The following is a 19,362-nucleotide window of genomic DNA, read 5'->3' on the forward strand; positions in this document are numbered from 1 at the left end:
CCTGTAAGCAGGAATCAGGAAGTTAAAGTTATGGTCCGACTTGCCAAATGGAGGGCAGGGGAGAACTTTGTACATTACGCATCTCTGTGTGTGAAGGAAAGTTGATCTAGAGTTTTTATCCCTCTACCAGTGACAAACTTGGCTGTTATCGACATATGGCAGTACACAAACGAAATCTAGCTCACTTATTTTGCCAGCTAGAAAAAGACAGCCTCAAATTAATTCAGAAACAGAGGAAGAGGGGAATTAGCTATAGCAATTTGATATTACAACCGAATAGTAAAAATGTATTTAACAATCGCTTGAAAACACACCTGCACAGTTATGAAGATGGTACGATAGTGCCTCTTCCCCCTCAGGAGTCTGAAAAGATTTGGCATGGGCCTTCGGATCCACAAAAAGTTCTACAGCTGCACCATCTACAGCATCTGACTGGCTACATCACAGCTTGGTATGGAAAATACACTGCCCTCGACCGCGAAGCGCTACATAGGGAGGTGTGGAGAGCCCAGTACATCACTGGTGCCCAGCTCCCTGCCTTGCAGGACCTCTACTCTATATCAGGCAGTTTCAGAAAAAGGCCTGGAAAATTGCCAAAGACTTTAGCCACCCAAGCCATAGACTGTTCACTCTTTTTTCGTCCAGGAAACGGTACCAACACATCGGCTCTTGGACCAACAGGCTCTGAGACAGCTTCTACCCCCAAGCTATATGACTACTAAATAGTCATAAGACTGCTAAATAGTAAATGAATGGTTAACCGAATTATCTGCACTGACCCTATGCACACACTAGACTATATATACATACTATACTGAACAAATATACTGTATAAACGCAACAATTTAACTGAGTTACAGTTCAAATAAGGAAATCAGTAAATTGAAAGGAATTAATTAAGCCCTAATCTATAGTTTCACATGACTGGACAGGGGCGCAGCCATGGGTAGGCCTGGGAGGGCATAGGCCCAGCCACTGGGAGCCAGGCCCACCCACTGGGGAGCCAGGCCCAGCCAATCAAAATGTGTTTTTACACACAAGGGCTTTATAACAGACAGTGGCCTTTTATTGTCCTCAGCACAAGGTGCACCTGTGTAATGATCATGCTGTTTCATCAGCTTTTTGATATGCCACACCTGTCAGGTGGATGGGTTATCTTGGCCAAGGATAAATGTCCACTAACAGAGACGTAATACAAATTTGTGCACATTTTAGAGAAATAATATTTTTGTGCATATGGAAACATTCTGGGATCTTTTATATCAGCTCTTGAAACCAAAACTCTACATGTTGCTTTTATGTTTTTGTTCAGTGCCTTTGGAAGGTATTCAGACCCCTTTGACTTATAACACATGTTGGTATGTTATGGCCTTATTCTAAAATGTGTAATCAGTTTTTAATAAAGTAGTACAATTGGGGCAAAAAAATCTGTGCAAGTTAATGGTAACTATATTAGCATTTTCCAAATAATGACAATCATCTAGAAGTCATTTTGAGATACTTTAGGATGATTTGGACAGGAAGGGCGAGGATATTAATAGTAATGTGCAATGTCATTTTGTTTCCGATACTTGATATATTTAATTAAAATAAGATACCTAGACTTTAGCTTTTTAAGAGTCAACTAGATGGTAATTGTACATGTAGTACAATTGGTGGGACTTGCTTCAACTCTTTCAAATTATCTTTGTGGTAGTTGTTTTAAAAGCCGTTATACTGTATAGTCAAAGTTAAATTTTCTAAAATAATTGGTCTGATTACTTTATAGACTACTATATCAACCTTATTACTTTGGATTGTGGGGCAGTTGTTGCGTGTGAAAACTGAAAGAAGACAGTCATAGGATAAAGCAATCTTCTGTCAGAAGGATCATGATCAAGTGTACAACACTCTTAGAAAAGCAAATAAACTCTGACGCATGCATGCTGTGGGTTTCAGATAAATACAGTAGGTGCACGTTTTACTTTTGTAAAACCATCAGTATAAATTATGTATGATTTTAGCTTAATGATATAATGATTAGAAAGTTATGCTATTACTTGGGGAGAGAAATATGATAGTGCATTTAGTCATGACAGCTCTTTGAAAATATTTTTCTGGTAGTTGAATAATAGGTTTGAATGTAGACCTACTGATAGATAGACCTACACCTATCTCATAAATAAACTCTTAGACTAACAGTAATCAAAAGTACATTTCCTGAAGAAAATGTGGTGTGCTTGCTAGCTTGTTTTAAAGTATGTATGTATTGAAATAAGTTATAGCAGTGGTAGTGTCTGCAGTAGCAATGGTGGTGACTGGTTATAGTTGAAAACGTAGGTTTGATCAGTCTTTTTGGTTTAATAGTGAGTAGTCAGTAGTTTGGTAAGTAGTTGTGTGGTCAGTAGTTGTGTGGTTGTGGTAAGTAGGTGTGTGGTTCAGTAGTTGTGGTCAGTAGTTGTGGTTGTGGTCAGTAGTTGTGGTCATTTGGGGAGGGAGGTGGCCTAGTGGTTAGAGTGTTGGCCCAGTAACTGAAAGGTTGCTGGATTGAATCCCCGAGCTGAGAAGGTAAACATCTGTCATTCTGTCCCTGAACAAGGCAGTTAACCCACTGTTCCCCGGTAGGCCATCATTGTAAATAAGAATTTGTTGTTAACTGACTTGCCTAGTTAAATAAAGGTAAATAAAAAAGTTAGTAGTTGTGGTTGTGTGGGTCAGTAGTTGTAGTAAGTAGCTGACTTGTTGGGGGAGTGGTCAAAAAGGCAGTTGTTTGGAAAAAGTTTGGGGAAAATGTGTTAATGCAGTTACTAAAACAGCTGTAACGTTAGACCCGTAGAATATACAGTATTTTTGTTCTGCGACCAGATTTCAATAGCAGATAAGTGGACGAAGACCTCATACCCTACATTTTTTTGTCTAACTGTTTGGGGAAATGGTCAAAATGTATGTTTATAGAAAGTTACAGAAAATGTTGTTGATACGGTTACTAAAACCGCGGTAACTTTTTATCGGAATAAGATATTTTTGTTCAAATGTCAGATTTGAATAACAGATTTCATACATTAACCTTTTTAAAAGTTTTTGGCAAAGTGGTCAAAGTAGCTGATTTGCATCAAGTTGCATTTACAGTGAATGGAATGTTGGAAGTGATGATGTCACAATGGGGCTCCTTACAACCTTGAGAAAATGCCATGAAAGTAAATTTAAGATGGACAAAGTTTAAACAGTATAAAACATATCAAAATGTTGTATACAAGCACACTATTCAGTTTAGTCAATATAAACACAACATGTAAAGTGTTAATCCCATGTTTCATGAGTTGATATAAAAGATCCCAGAAATGTTCCAAATGCACAAAAAGCTTATTTCTCTCAAAGTGTGCACACATTTGTTTACATCCTTGTTAGTGAGCATTTCTCCTTTGTCAAGATAATCCATCCAGCTGAGAGGTGTATCAAGAAGCTGATTAAACAGCATGATCATTACACAGGTGCATCTTGTGCTGTGAACAATAAAATGGCACTCTAAAATGTGCAGTTTTGTAACAAAACACAATGCCACAGATGTCAAGTTTTGAGGGAGCATGACATTGGCATGCTGACTGCAGGAATGTCCACCAGAGCTGTTGCAAGATAATTTAATGTACATTTCTCTACCATAAGCTGCCTCCAACGTCATTGTAAGGAATTTGGCAGCACGTCCAACTGGCTTCACAACCACAGACCACATGTAACAACACCAGCCCAGGAACTTCACATCTGGCTTCTTCACCGGAATTGTCAAACCAGCCACCTGGGCAGCAGATTGAACCGTGGGTTTGCACAACCAAAGAATTTCTCCACAAACTGTCAGAAACCATCTCAGGGAAGCTCATCTGCGTGCTCGTTGTCCTCACCAGGGTCTTGACCTGACTGCAGTTCGGCAACGTAACCAACTTCAGTAGGCAAATGCTCACTTTTGATGGCCACTGGCACACTGGAAAAGTGTGCTGTTCAGATGAATCCCGGTTTCAACTGTACCGGGCAGATAGCGTGTACGGCGTTGTGTGGGTGAGCAGTTTGCTGACGTCAATGTTGTGAACAGAGTGCCCCCCGTAGTCGTGGTGGGGTTATGGTATGGGCCGGTATACTGGAATCGCTAAATGTACAGTAGCTCTTACCCAGCTATCCAGTTAGCTAAACACTCATTCCAATAACTCCATGAGAAGCAGGGTGCCGTTTTGGAAGTCTACTTAAATAAGTGTGAAACTGCAAAAAAATGAGAAGGACATAATGCACAGAATATCTTACACAATAACTGTACTAAATGTATGAAATAAAGTTATGAAATGCAAATGTATGCTTGATATTGCTAAGCTAGGTGTCCCCCCCCTATGGAGAAACAGCAGAAGCTGATGCTAAGTAGCTAACTAAATTCATAATACTGACAAATTTCAAAACAATGGTTGATAAACATTCATCTTGTCTTAATAAACAAATGTACATACAGACATTGTGTCTTACAAAGCTTATAAAGAAGGATTGTAACTACTCGGTCGGACTTGCACATCTTTCAAATTCCTTCACTTCTGGAACTGCTTCCTATCACATGACACAAACAGGTAAATTCTGCACTGCTGCGCTTAAACTACCACTAGGGGGTGCTAAAACAGGTACAGAACAGTAGGCATAAGCTACGGACAACAAACACAATTCCATTTTATTGATTACAATTTGAATGCACCGAAATACCGTGACGAGATCCTGAGGCTTATTGTCGTGCCATTCCTCTGTGTTCCAGTTCCCGCTAATATCCAGCAACTTCGCACAGCCATTGAAGAGCGGGACAATATTTCACAGGGCACAATCAACAGCCTGCCCAACTCTATGCGAAGGAGATGTCACGCTGCATGAGGCAAATGATGGTCACATCAGATACTGACCGGTTTTCTGATCCACAGCCCTACATTTTGTTTTACGTATCTGTGACCAACAGAGGCATACCGATACTCACAGTCATGTGAAATCCATTTATTAGGGCCTAATTAATTTACTTCAATTGACTGATTTCCTTATATGAACTGTAACTAAGTAACATATTTCAAATTGTTATATGTTGTGTTTATATTTTGCTCAGTGTAGAATGGAACGTTTGCTTCCGAAGCCCCCCCCCCCCGCCCCCCCAAAAAGCTGAAATAAAACATATAAAATAGATTTTAGCAGACTAATCTTCAGGTTTACCACGAATACAGGGCAAAACGCCCCTTTCTAAAGTTTCTATTTTTATTGAATAAAAATGACCAAACTTTGCTGTTTTTCTGTCATAAAATATAAATTTCCCGTTAATACAGGGCTGATTTCCCCCAAGTCACCTAACTGTTAACAAGCTTCTCTCCCCCTCCCCCTTCTGTTCAGAGGTGGCATCACAGGTGTTAGTGTTGTGGGGTGAATTTTTGGGGGGACAGTGATTAATCAGTTGTAAAAAGGTTTTATATGGACTATGATGGGACTAGAGGTTTCTAATCAGGTTAGGGAGGATGAAAACCCTGTCAAACTGTCTGCAGCAACCTTGTACTTGTTCATATGTATTATATTTTAAAACAAGACTAACAGCTGGGCTTTCTTTGTACACAGACTACAGACACAGAAACAACAATTGCGATTCGACAATATAAACCATGCAGGGCTGAGCATGCTTTATGCAGGTTTGTATCATGTAGGCAGGTATATGCAACTATAATTAAAAAGTTAGTCTACTCACACAGTCTATGTAGGCATGTCATCAATATTGTGTTGATTGATTAATTCCAGTTAATTCCAGTTAATCATTTTGGATTGAAGGTCTAGGTAGCCTAGCAAGACCTGTGATTTCCGTGAATCTGATTGGTCAAACACACACAGACCCTGCAGGACTTCAATGTGAAAGACAGATAGATGGTGCACAAGTTGACAAATTATGAGGCAAACAAAAAACAGTAGCCTACATTGTCCCTCTTTTCAACGCTTCAATATTTTTAAAACTAAATTAACCTGATTGAAAAGTGCTGGGGCAAATGCCAGTTGGGTCATTCCTACAATGTAGTGCCTTTTCTGTCCACAGGAAATACAACTTTTATTATTCAAAATATTTCTTCATTATTTTACAGTTAAATAGTTACATTATCTATTATCATTAACACAACATCATGATTATTGTATTGACCATATTTAAAATGTTCTGTGTGTCACGGATTTCACTTTCAACCCTGTTCATTTAAGAAAACAACCCCTTCCTACAATGACACCACATTCAGCAAGTGTCATAATTTCTTTGGTGGGAAAACAATGGTGCCAAGCTAAATAAATATATACCCTCAGTTTTATCTAAGTTTTCCATGTTGTTAGTCTGTATGTCCCACTCATAAATAAAAAAATATGTACAATGCATTTGGAAAGTACTCCGACCCCTTGACTTTTCCCACATGTTGATACTGTAATGAAGACAGTCGAGAAGCCGGTGATACGTTTAATCAAACAACAAACATGGAACGAGACAACATAGTAGTGGCGCCTTCACATCAACACAGAAGCAATTCTGACTGGGGAAAGAACCTAGGACAGTGCCAGATATAGGGTAGGTAATAACTGACGTAATGGAGTCCAGGTGTGCCTCATGATGAAGTGCACGTGCGCATAATGATAGATGCCAGGACCAGTGGTTAGTATACCAGCAGCGTCGAACTCCGGAGGGGAGGAGCGGGAGTAGACGTGACGGTTACATTACAGAAACAAGGATGCACCTGAGCTCAATTTCGGGTCTCATAGCAAAGGGTCTGAATACTTATGTAAATAAGTGTTGTTGTGTGTAGATTGATGAGGAAATGCATTAATTTAATCGATTTTAGAATTAGACTGTAACATAACAAAATGTGGGAAAAGGGAAGGAGTCTGACTACTTTCCGAATGCACTGTGTATAAGAGTTTTTTTTTAATTATAGAGAAAATGAAAATTAACCAAATATCCTCTCTTCTCTCTCAACCATTATCTTGTGCTCTGAGCCTCTTCTTGTTAATGCCCATAACAAGTGTTCCATTCAAACTGCTTTACCTCATGAATATATCACTCATGAAACAATGGCCTATACAGGTTTTGGCCTACATATCTAGCTAGTAGTCCAACTGCCATTTTAGAGTTCTGGAGGAAAAACTATGTTCTTCCAGCCATCTGTGGTAGTTTTTTGGAGCATTTTGTTTCGTGTTTGTTCCCTGGTATTTTTGACTCATTCCCACTGTTTCTGCAAATTGATCTGCTCACAGTGATGGATGGATGGTGGGTGGTAGGTAGGCATACTGGGCTGATGTTGAGGGAAACTACACTCAAAGTAGCAAATACAAAAAAACAACATTTGAAATAACACATATAAAATAACACATATAAAAGTGTAAAACAAATTGAATCAAAATATATTTGATATTTGAGATTGAATAGTACCCGCAAAACACCAGTCTCAATGTCCACAGTGAAGAGGCGACTCTGGGATGCTGGCCTTCTAGGTAGAGTTGCAAAGAAAAAGCCATATCTCAGACTGGCCAATAAAAAGAAAAGATTAAGATAGGCAAAAGAACAGAGACACTGGACAGAGGAACTCTGCCTAGAAGGCCAGCATCCCGGAGTCGCCTCTTCACTGTTGACGTTGAGACTAGTGTTTTGCGGGTCCTATTTAATGAAGCTGCCAGTTGAGGAATTGTGAGGTGTCTGTTTCTAAAATTAGACACTCTAATGTACTTGTCCTCTTGCTCAGTTGTGCTCCGGGGCCTCCCACTCCTCTTTCTATTTTGGTTAGGGCCAGTTTGCGCTGTTCTGTGAAGGGAGTAGTACACAGCGGTGTACGAGATCTTCAGTTTCTTGGCAATTTCTCGCATGGAATAGCCTTCATTTCTCAGTACAAGAATTGGCTGACGAGGTTTAGAAGAAAGTTCTTTAGAACACAAGCATTTCGCTACAATCGCAATAATATCTGCTAAACATGTGTATGTGACCAATACATTTTGATTCGATTTTGTGAAGCATTTATTTGGGCTGCAATATCTGAGGCTGGTAACTCTAATGAACTTATCCTCTGCAGCAGAGGTAACTCTGGGTCTTCCATTCCTGTGGCGGTCCTCATGAGAGCCAGTTTCATAATAGCGTTTGATGGTTTTTGCGACTGCACTTGAAGCAACTTTCAAAGTTCTTGAAATGTTCCATATTGACTGACCTTCATGTCTTAAAGTAATGATGGACTGTCATATCTCTTTGCTTATTTGAGCTGTCCTTGGCATAATATGGACTTGGTCTTTTACCAAATAGGGCTATCTTCTGTATACCACCCCTACCATGTCACAACACAACTGGTTGGCTCAAATGCATTAAGGAGGAAAGAAATTCCACAAATTAACTTTTAACAAGGCACCTGAAGCTGGTTGAGAGAATGCCAACAGTGTGCAAAGCTGTCATCAAGGCAAAGGGTGGCTACTTTGAATCATCTCAAATCTAAAATATATTTTGATTTGTTTAACACTTTTTTGGTTACTACGTGATTCCATATGTGTTATTTCATAGTTTTGATGTCTTCACTATTATTCTACAATGTAGAAAATAGTCTAAATAAATAAAAACCCTTGAATGAGTATGTATTCTAAAGCTTTTGACCGGTAGTGTATTGAAAACGTTGTCAGAGAGTAGAGAAAAGGAATGGATACCTCCAGGTATCTGTTTCACAACAATACAGTATATCGTTTTTTGCAGAGGATATATTTGAAACTTTCCTCAATCCTGTTTTTTAAAATTAGATATACGTTTTGTTTTATATAAATCTTTACATTAATACAGATTAATCCGTAACAGATTGTAAATTCCATTCTATACTTTACTAAACTGATCAATGCACACCATATAGCCCAGGGGCCTTAGAAATACCTTCCTAAGAACTTTAAATATGTATTTTCTAAAACTCCACCCCAAACCTTGTTATTGTTGTTTTGCGTACATTATATTGCATATTTAACGTTGTTTTGATAGTTTAGGATTTTACTATTTGATAATTGTATGATTGTAAATTGGTTTACAATTCAGTCTATGACTGCGAGAAACCAATGAAACCTACTACAACTACCTGTTCACCAGACGTGCTACCTGTCCCAGACCTGCTGTTTTCAACTCTCTAGAGACAGCAGGAGCGGTAGAGATACTCCAAATGATCGGCTATGAAAAGCCAACTGACATTTACTCCTGAGGTGCTGACCTGTTGCACCTTCGACAACCACTGTGATTATTATTATTTGATCCTGCTGGTCATCTATGAACATTTGAACATCTTGGCCATGTTCTTTTATAATCTCCACCCGGCACAGCCAGAAGAGGACTGGCCACCCCTCATAGCCTGGTTCCTCTCTAGGTTTCTTCCTAGGTTCTGGCCTTTCTAGGAAGTTTTTCCTAGCCACCGTGCTTCTACACCTGCATTGCTTGCTGTTTGGGGTTTTAGGCTGGGTTTCTGTACCGCACTTTGTGACATCAGCTGATGTAATAAGGACAGAAGGGTACATTTTCTCTCAGGGACTTAACCATTATTCCAATATCTCACTCAGTATTCTGAACAGTGCTCTTTCTGGCACCTTCAAGGTCTCTCGACTACCTCCAAAAATTCCTAAGTGTCTCTGGGTCTGAATACTGTTCCATTTAAAATTCCAATTTGACCTGTATGCGCCTTCTAAAACTGTCTGGGAACCTTGCATTTAGATTACATTAAAAATAAATAGAAAAAAAGTTGAGGTCAGTGATTGTGGCACCCATTTTGAAAAGTAGATTTATTAAAGATAGACACATGCCATATTAATTCTTATTTGTGTTTATGACATTGCAATTTAGGCATTTAGAACCCACAAGCAGGGAGAAATTACCATGAGACTGAATTAATAGGCTAATACATGATACTGCAGTGTGACGCTCCGAGCTCGATTATATTAGGGCACGTAACGGAAAACGTTTTTAAACCGTCTTGCAACAGAAAACGTGTTCCATGGTTCCTTGAGATGTGTATAGGCTTTGGGCTTCGCTCAGGTCACTTCTTAATACAGATTAATACCTATAATACAGATTAATAGTACAGATTCATCTGGAAACCAATCTGGAAGCCATCACTACCTGTCCGTTCAGTTTGAAGAACGTTTTGGGGAAAAGTGTCGTTCAGTTCAAACCTTTACACAACTTTGCAAATTTTCACCAATGTTCTTGAACAGACTGAGGTACGTTTGCGTCGTCTGATGTGGTGGGGTGTGGCTTAAAGCAATGATTAACGTATTCAAAGGGCATGCTGAAAGCTTTCTCCAACCCACAACCTGGGTCTTCCTTTCCTGTGGCGGTCCTCACGAGAGCCAGTTTCATCATAGCGCTTGATGGTTTCCAGATTGACTGACCTTCATGTCTTAAAACTTCTTTGTGGTAGGGGGCAGTATTTTCACGTCCGGATGAAAAGCGTGCCCAGAGTAAACTGCCTGCTACTCAGGCCCAGATGCTAGGATATGCATGTTATTAGTATATTTGGATAGAAAACACTCTGAAGTTTCTAAAACTGTTTGAATGATGTCTGTGAGTATAACATAACTGAGAGAGCAGGCAAAAACCTGAGAGAAATCCAACCAGGAAGTGGGAAATCTGAGGTTTGTAGTTTTTCAACTCATTGCTTATCCAATATACAGTGGAAATGGGGTCATATTGCACTTCCTCAGGCTTCCACTAGATGTCAACAGTCTTTAGAACCTTGTTTGAGGCTTCTACTGTGAAGTGGGGGCGAATGAGAGGGGATTGAGTCAGAGGTCTGCCAGAGAGCCACGAGCTGACCATGCGCATTTCACGTGATAGTTAGCTTGCGTTCCATTGCATTTTTGAAGACAAAGGAATTCTTCGGTTGGAACATTATTGAAGATTTATGTTAAAAACATCCTAAAAATTGATTCTATACATCGTTTGTCATGTTTCTACGGACTGTAACGGAACTTTTTGACTTTTCATCTGCACCGAGTGATGAATTTTGATTACTGGGCTAAACGCGCAAACAAAAAGGAGGTATTTGGACATAAATGATGGACATCATCGAACAAAACAAACATTTATTGTGGAACTGGGATTCCTGGGAGTGCATTCTGATGAAGATCAAAGGTAAGTGAATATTTATAATGCTATTTCTGACTTCTGTTGACTACACAACATGGCGGATATCTGTTTGGGTTGTGTTGGTCTCTGAGCGTGTACTCAGATTATTGCATGGTGTGCTTTTTCCGTAAAGTTTTTTTGAAATCTGACACAGCGGTTGCATTAAGGAGAAGTGGATCTAAAATTTCATGCATAACAGTTGTATCTTTTAGCAATGTTTATTATGAGTATTTCTGTAAATTGATGTGGCTCTCTGCAAAATGTTTTGGAACTACTGAAGAGAACCGCGACTGTAAACTCAGATTTTTGGATTTTTGTCATCTGATGAAGATCATCAAAGGTTAGTGATTCATTTTATCTCTATTTCTGATTTTTGTGACTCCTCTCTTTGGCTGGAAAATGGCTGTGTTTTTCTGTGACTTGGCTCTGACCTAACATAATCGTTTGGTATGCTTTCGTCGTAAAGCCTTTTTGAAATCGGACACTGTGGCTGGATTTACAACAAGTGTATCTTTAGAATCGTGTAAAATACTTGTATGTTTGAGGAATTTTAATTGTGGGATTTCAGTTTTTTTTTATTTTGGTACCCTGCAGTTTCACTGGCTGTTGACGAGGTGAGACGCTACCGTTCCACATACCCTAGAGAGGTTAAGGTAATGATGGACGATTGTTTCTCTTTGCTTATTTGAGCCATAATTTGGACTTGGTCTTTTACCAAATAGGGCTATATTCTGTGTACCCCCCTACCTTGTCACAACACAACTGATTGGCTCAAATGCATTAAGGAGGATAGAAATTCCACAAATTAACTTAACAAGCCACACCTGTTAATTGAAATGCATTCCAGGTGACTACCTCATGAAGCTGGTTGAGAGAATGCCAAGAGTGTGCAAAGCTATCAAGGCAAAGGGTGGCTACTTTGAAGAATCTCTAATATTGTAACGTAGACACTTGGAGTTGATACGCTGGTGGTAAGTTAAACACAACAAAGAACATGGAACGCCACTACATAGGAGTAGCGTCTTGAAGTGAAATAATACTGTCTGGGGAATGAACCGAAGGGAGTGCCAGATAAAGGGAAGAGAAAGATAAAGGGCCAGGTGTGCCTCATGATGAAGCGCAAGTGCGCGTAATGATTGGTGCCAGATGTGTGTAATGGTTGCCAGGACCGGTGGTTAGTAAACCGGCGAAGTCGAACGCCGGATGGGAGGAGTAGACGTGGCAGTAGCCCCCCTCCGAAACACAGCTCCAGCTGCAGGACGGACCCGGCCAGAGGGACGGCCCCGAGGACGAGGAGCGGGAAGAAAATAGAAGATAGAAATCATGGCTGATGTAGGGATCCAGAATGTCCTCCACCGGAACTCAACACCGCTCCTCTGGGCCGTACCCCTCCCAGTCCACCAGGTACTGAAGCCAACCCCCACGACGTCGGGAGTCCAGTAGGGATCTGACGACATAGGCGGACTTCCCTCAACGTCCAGGGGGGGCGGTGGGGTGTCGTGGGGGACAGCATCAGCCAGGGAACCAGGAACCACCGGCCTGAGAAGGGAGGCATGAGAAGAAGTTGCAATACGTAGTCACTGGGAAGCTGTCTTCACCTCGTTGACCCCCTGGAGAACGTTGAACGGCCCCCAAAACCAGGGGGCTCAGCTTCTTGCAGGGCAGGCGGAGTGGGAGATTTCTGGTAGAGAGCCAGACACGATCCCAAGGAAGGAACACAGGGGTCGCACTGCGGTGGCGGTCTGCCTGCTTCTTCTGACGGTGGACGGCACGCTGGAGTCTCACGTGAGCGTCGCTCCACACTTCTAATGCCGGAAGACCTGCTGGAATAGTGCCTCAGCGACCTGGAGAGCAGTAGGGAGACCAGAGAAAGGGATGAAACGACAGGATTTGGAAAATCTATCTACAACCACCAAAATGGTGGTGAACCCGTCAGAGGAGGGGAGATCAGTGACAAAGTCAATGGATAGATGAGACCAGGGACGCTGAGGCACGGGAAGAAGTTTCCTTGCTGGAGCGTGCTGGGAGGATTTGGTTTGAGCACATACGGAACAGGAGTTGACGTAGCGAATAACGTCCTGCGCCAAGGTAGGCCACCAATACTACTCGGAGATAGATTGAGGAGTACGAGAAATACCTGGATGTCCAGCGACGACATCCGTGTGCACCCAGGTCAGCAGCTGTTCCCTTATCCTTGTGGGAACGTAGATGCGCTCAGGAGGACAGGTAGTGAGTGTGGGCTCCCTCTCCAGAGCCTGGCGAATGTCCACATCCCAGACCACAGGGGCAACGACTTGAGAGGAAGAAATTATGGGTGCATTCAGGACAGGATCCTCTCCCGAATCGTAGAGAGGGGCCGGTGCATTGACTGTGGTGGTCAGCGTGAAGTCAAATCTCGTAAAGACAAGGGCCCACCATGCTTGGAGCCTCCTCATTGTCCATATGTACTCCAGGTTCTGATGGTCGGTGAGGATAATGAATGGGTCCTTGGCACCCTCCAGCCACTCCTCTAATTCCATCTTCACCGCCAGGAGCTCTCGATCACTGACATCGTAATTCCTCTCTGCAGGAGACAGTTTCTTAGAGTAATACACACGGATGCAATTTTGTGCATTACCTTGTCGTTGAGACAGAACTGCCCCCACGCCCACCTCTGAAGCGTCCACCTCCACCACAAAGGGTATCGTGGGATCTGGGTGTTTGAGCAATGGGGCGGAGGTTAAACATCCCTTCAGTTGGCAAAAGCCTTAGTCAGCTGCTGGACTCCACACCAACCTATAGGGACCACCTTTGAGGAGAGAGGTGAGAGGAGCAGCGATGGAGCTAATGTTCCTTATGAAATAGAGGTAGAAGTTGGCAAACCCCAAAAACCGTTGGAACCCCTTAATAGTGGTTTGGACTGGCCATGACCTTACCGCATCTACCTTCTTGACATCCATCTTCACTCCTTGCAGGCTGATTTGGTAGCCTAGGAAGGCTACAGCCTCCTGATGAAACTGACACTTCTCTGCCTTGACAAACAGTTGGTTAGCCAGGAATCGTTCCAGGACTACTCGGATGTAAGTGAAGCGATCCTCAAAGGTAGCCAAGTAGACCAGGAGTTTGTCGACATACACAACCACCTGGCGTCTGAGCATGTCCCAGAACACCTCATTGACGAATGCCTGGAACACTGGATAAGCCAAATGGTATCACCAAGTGCCTTTAGTGACCAGACATTATGCTAAAAACTGTCTTCCATTCATCCCCCTCCCGGATGCGGATGAGATTGTACACACTATGCAGACCCAATTTGGTAAAGAACCGGGCCCCGCGGAGCTGTTCGATGGCTGCCGTCACCTACGGGAGAGGGTAACGGTACTTGGTGATCTTATTGAGTCCTCTGTAATTAATACATGGGCGGAACCCTCCATCCTTCTTGGCCACGAAGAAGAAGCCTGCAGATACAGGAGAAGTGAACTTGCAGATGAAACCTTGTTGGAGCGCCTCATGGATGTACTCCTCCATGGCTTTGGTTTCAGCCACCGACAGCAGGTCGATGGCACAGTCCCACGGACGGTAAGGAGGGAGATAGGTGGCACAGGTTTTGGAAAATACCTCCCGCAGGGCATGGTATACCTCCGGGATGTTGGGCTGAAGGGCAACCACAGGACTCTCAACCGACGTGGAACCACAGGTGATGGGAAAGCAGGTCCTCCGGCATTCGGGTGCCCAGTCCGTGATTTTCATCCTTGACCATTAGATGGTGGGGTTAGAGTGTTGAAGCTAAGGGAGGCTGAGGATGATCTTGTGAGCTGATGCACTGGTGATGAAGAAGGGAAAGTTCTCCAGATGGATGGACTCCATGGTGAGGGTGAGTGGTTTGGTGATGTGTGTGAGGGTCCCGGATCCTAGTGGATGAATATCAAAGGCTTGAACCGGGAAAGGAGAGGAGAGCAGGTATGAGGGGATGTTAAGAGAGGAGGAAAGTTCCCCGTGGCACCGGAATGTATGAACAGTATGAGGGACACCCTTTTTGGTGATCAACACCAAAAAGGGTTTGTCAGAAAGTGATGACGGGATACTCACACTTGCCCCCGGAGGTGGAAGATATCTTGGCTGTCCCTCTGCTCTCGATTTGGGACGTTTCGGACACTGCTGGAGCTGGTTCCCTTCTTAACCACAATAGAGACCCAGCTGTCTCTGTCTGTGTTGCTGCGCCGTGGGGCGGCGTGTGACCCCTACCTCCATGGGTTCAGGCTCTGATCCAAAGTTTTCACTGAGGGAGGGAAAGAAGCAATTAGAGTACCAATGCTCCCAAAGTAGGTTATCCAGACAGATGGCCATCGCGAGGAGAGGTTGTCATCTCGACAGGTCAGTTCCGTCTGGACCTCCTCGCACAGTCCTCTTCTGAATAGCGTACGAAGCGCCGGCTAATTCAGGATGCTGCTACTGTCTGGAAGGTGAGCGCGTACTCGGCAGCAGTCTGGTCCTCCTGCCATAGTTGGAGTAGGTCCTCACCCCCCTCTCTGCCCTCTGGTGGATGATCGAAGAAACCTTTGAACAGAGCCATGAACCCCTCATACGAATCCAGACAAACGGGCATTGCTGACCTGGGTGGGTTGCTGAATGGGCTGGTGTGCTGGCTTGCTGTCCGACTGGTGGTAGAGTATCCTCCGATAGTTGAAGGGAATGCATCTTGGGTATGTTTGAGACGTTGAACACTGCGAAGAACCTCTTCCACAGCCGTCCCCAGTTGCGACAGCTGGTCGTGGTGTTGATGAAGTACGTATCCCTGCTCGTCAACCATCTGGGAGATGTTCTGATTTCCTGCTGCTTCCATTTGTTGAGGCAGTATTCTGTAACCTAGATGCAGGGAGATGAGAAGCAGGTGGTAATTTTAATACAACAAAGAACCTGGATCAGCACAACATAGGAGTAGCATATTGACATGAAAGACAGAAACAATACTGCCTGGGAAATGAACCTAAGGGAGTGCCAGATAAAGGGAGGTAATGGAGTCTAGGTGGGCCTCATGATGAAGTGCAGGTGTGCGTAATGATTTATTCCAGGTGTGTGTAATGATGGTTGCCAAGGACCGGTGGTTAGTAAACCGGCAATGTCGAACACTGGATGGGAGAAGCGGGAGTAGACTTGACAAATATAAAATATATTTTGACACATTTTTGGTTTCTACATGATTCCATATGTGTTATTTCATAGTTTTGATGTATTCACTATTATTCTACAATGTAAGAAATAGTCCAAATAAAGAACAACCCTTGGATGCGTAGGTGTGTCCACCTACTCATTGTACTTTTGACTGGTACTGTATTTTTACAAATTATCTGATAAAATATTGAATTTGGGCTTTATTACTATAGACCATAAAAATGCATTGGATAGCACATTCCTTAATGTTAAAACAGAGTAAACAAAAAATCATTAGGAGGAAGGTTTTGAAGTGTCTGTTTTATATCTAGGATACTTTTAGGGACATATATTTAACCCCTTTTTTTGTTGGCACTAAACTACCTCCATATTCCACAAATTGTTTTAATGGGTAGTACTTAGTTAACCCCAGACAAGTCCCAAAACGGAGAAAATCGAATATCATATTAGTTAGTCGTTAGTCGGCTAAACCGTATGCACGCTACGGACGTTTTTGTTAGAAGACCGATTTTCAGGATGTCTCCTGGTCGTACAAATATCGCTGTAACTCACCCAGCCACTTTCCACCACAGATACGAAACGCTAACATAGGCGGATGTGGTGGAATGAGACACAGCCCATGCAAAAAACAGATATCTCTAGTTTAAACAGATTTTGATGTGGATATTTTTATTATGTTAAATAGATTGACTGACGGGTGTGTCAATAAACTCTAAATAACCGACATCTGACACGGTTTATTGGATTATGAGTGCACCTTTATTTAATTAAATATTATGTGTAAGACCATGTCTTTTTGATTGTTGATCCCCTGTGAACAAAAAGAGACATGTATTAGAGTTTGAGTTGGGAGCACCTGAAGTGTGTTTGGCACCAAAAGCTTTTGTTGTGCGTCTCCCACTAATATAATTGTTCATGTACAATGCGTTTCACGATCCAGAGGTTTTGTTGCACGGGGCATATGTTTACCAATTACAACTTGAAGGCAAATCTAAAGAAATGCAAATGTTTACCTTGTTTGTCCTTCATGAGATCGGGGCACAAAGTAACACTTATATGTTTTGCTTATTTAGAAAATATTATTTGAGGTAGATTCATAATATTTGTATACAAACAACATACAACATATCTATCATGCTGACCACACTGCTCGCGTCGCGTGCGTGAGCGTTGCAAAATAAATTTAAACATACATGTATTCAATTATTGCACCCACACTGCTTGCGTGCGCCAACGAGCATCTGTGTTGCCAAGTGCTTAAATAGAAGTCAGTTCTATTTGTGACACTGAACGCGGAGCATGTCCTGCTTCTCCCATCTCTTCATTGGTTAACAGAAGCAGATACCCTCGTGCCTTCTCCTCATTGGTTATACCCACGTGGGTGATTGAAAGATGAACTGAGTTTGGTCGGTCGTTGTGGTAGCTATGAGAGTTAGATGCCAATCGCCATATAAAGTCCAAAGAAGAAAAAGCCTGTAAGGAGGAGAGATGACTATAAAGGATTCGGTTGACCATTTTATGTGTGGAATAATTGTCAGAGTAGAGGACCTTGTGCATTGTGCATAATAACAACTTAACTTTTATTTCCCATTTCAAATTAGCAAGCAACAGCAAGCTAGCTAAATAGGACAAATTAGCTAGCAACTGCAATTAAGTTGCCATAAATGTTTAATGCTTTTTGACCTGTCCCCAAATTAATATAATTGGTTCAGAGTTTGTTATGACATTTCAACCTGCGTGTCGTGATCACGTTTGGTGTGGGGGGACAAAGTCTATTTGTGTACGCGCGCGGCCGGTTTGGGTACGGTGTTAGCCACCATTACACACTGTAACAACATTTCTAGGACATACCAGTCATTTACAATTCAACCAAAAGTGGTGGTAAAATGCCCCCCATGTATTTATCACATGGCTCATTGTATAACAGGCTGCAGGGCTAATTATTACATGGTCTTCAATGGCAAAAATTAGAGGTAATTGAAATATTCTCTGATTTGAATCTGATATAACAATATTTTCATTTGATATTTTAGGCATGTCATATTGCCCTAAAACAGAGTAGTCAGAAATATACTTTTAGAATTCAAAAGTATGAATATGACTTGAATACGAATATACTTTTTCTAGGGTATTATCAGAGTTGTATTGGCAAACTTGATGTAAAGAAGTGACAGTATATATCATTATGTGAATGTGTAACAATGTTACAATGTACTCCCAATACAAATCTAATCTAAAGCTTGTGAGAAAATATAACAATAACTATACCAATCAAAAGAACACTTCTAACTGATAAAACAATTATTGCCTTTGTTTGTTAATTAATCATTGTTTATACAAGGGGTGGGTCTCATCCTGAATGCGGATTTGTAAAAAACCGCATTCCAGCTGGTGTCTAATCCACAAGTTACCACTGGCTAAATCTATGACGTTAAAATGACTATTTACTCTGTTCCATCTGACTGCACAATCCACTTTTTTCATCAGCCCAGGCAGGCAAGTTATCAACTTGATCTCCACTATAAAAAGCATGTGGACATTATCTCACATTTCTTTTAGACTAACGTGTAGTTTTCAACAGCGAAGAGATTTGTATAAATCTTACTGTCTGTCTCTCTGACGTTTGCAACATTGTTTGAATATTCAAATTCGATCTCCAGCTGTCCAATAGTAATGAACGTGTCGGGGTCGGTAGTGTAGACAAGACAGACAGACAGGCAGACATCGTATTTCAGCCAGTCGAAATCATGAATCAGCTGATATATACAAAGAAATGGAAATAGAAAAAAAGGTAAAAACGAAACAAAGTGCAGCTAGTTTGCAGTCTTTCCATCTTCAGTTTGAAAGAGATTTGCGTCAGTTCAAATCTGGCATCAGGACAAAATGTGATTCATAGTCACCGAATATATTTTAAGTATTTTAATTAAACTCAAACGATAAATGGTAAATGCAATTTTTGTATATACGGGTTCTCTGGATCTCCGCGCAGGGTAGATCAGAGAACTGTGGAATGTACTCAAAATAGTAGTTTTATACTATGACACTTTCATTCTCAACTTGTCCAGTTGGCCTATCATAGTAGA

Source organism: Salvelinus fontinalis, chromosome 20 (genome assembly GCF_029448725.1).
Source record: "Salvelinus fontinalis isolate EN_2023a chromosome 20, ASM2944872v1, whole genome shotgun sequence".
Lineage (NCBI taxonomy): Eukaryota > Metazoa > Chordata > Actinopteri > Salmoniformes > Salmonidae > Salvelinus > Salvelinus fontinalis.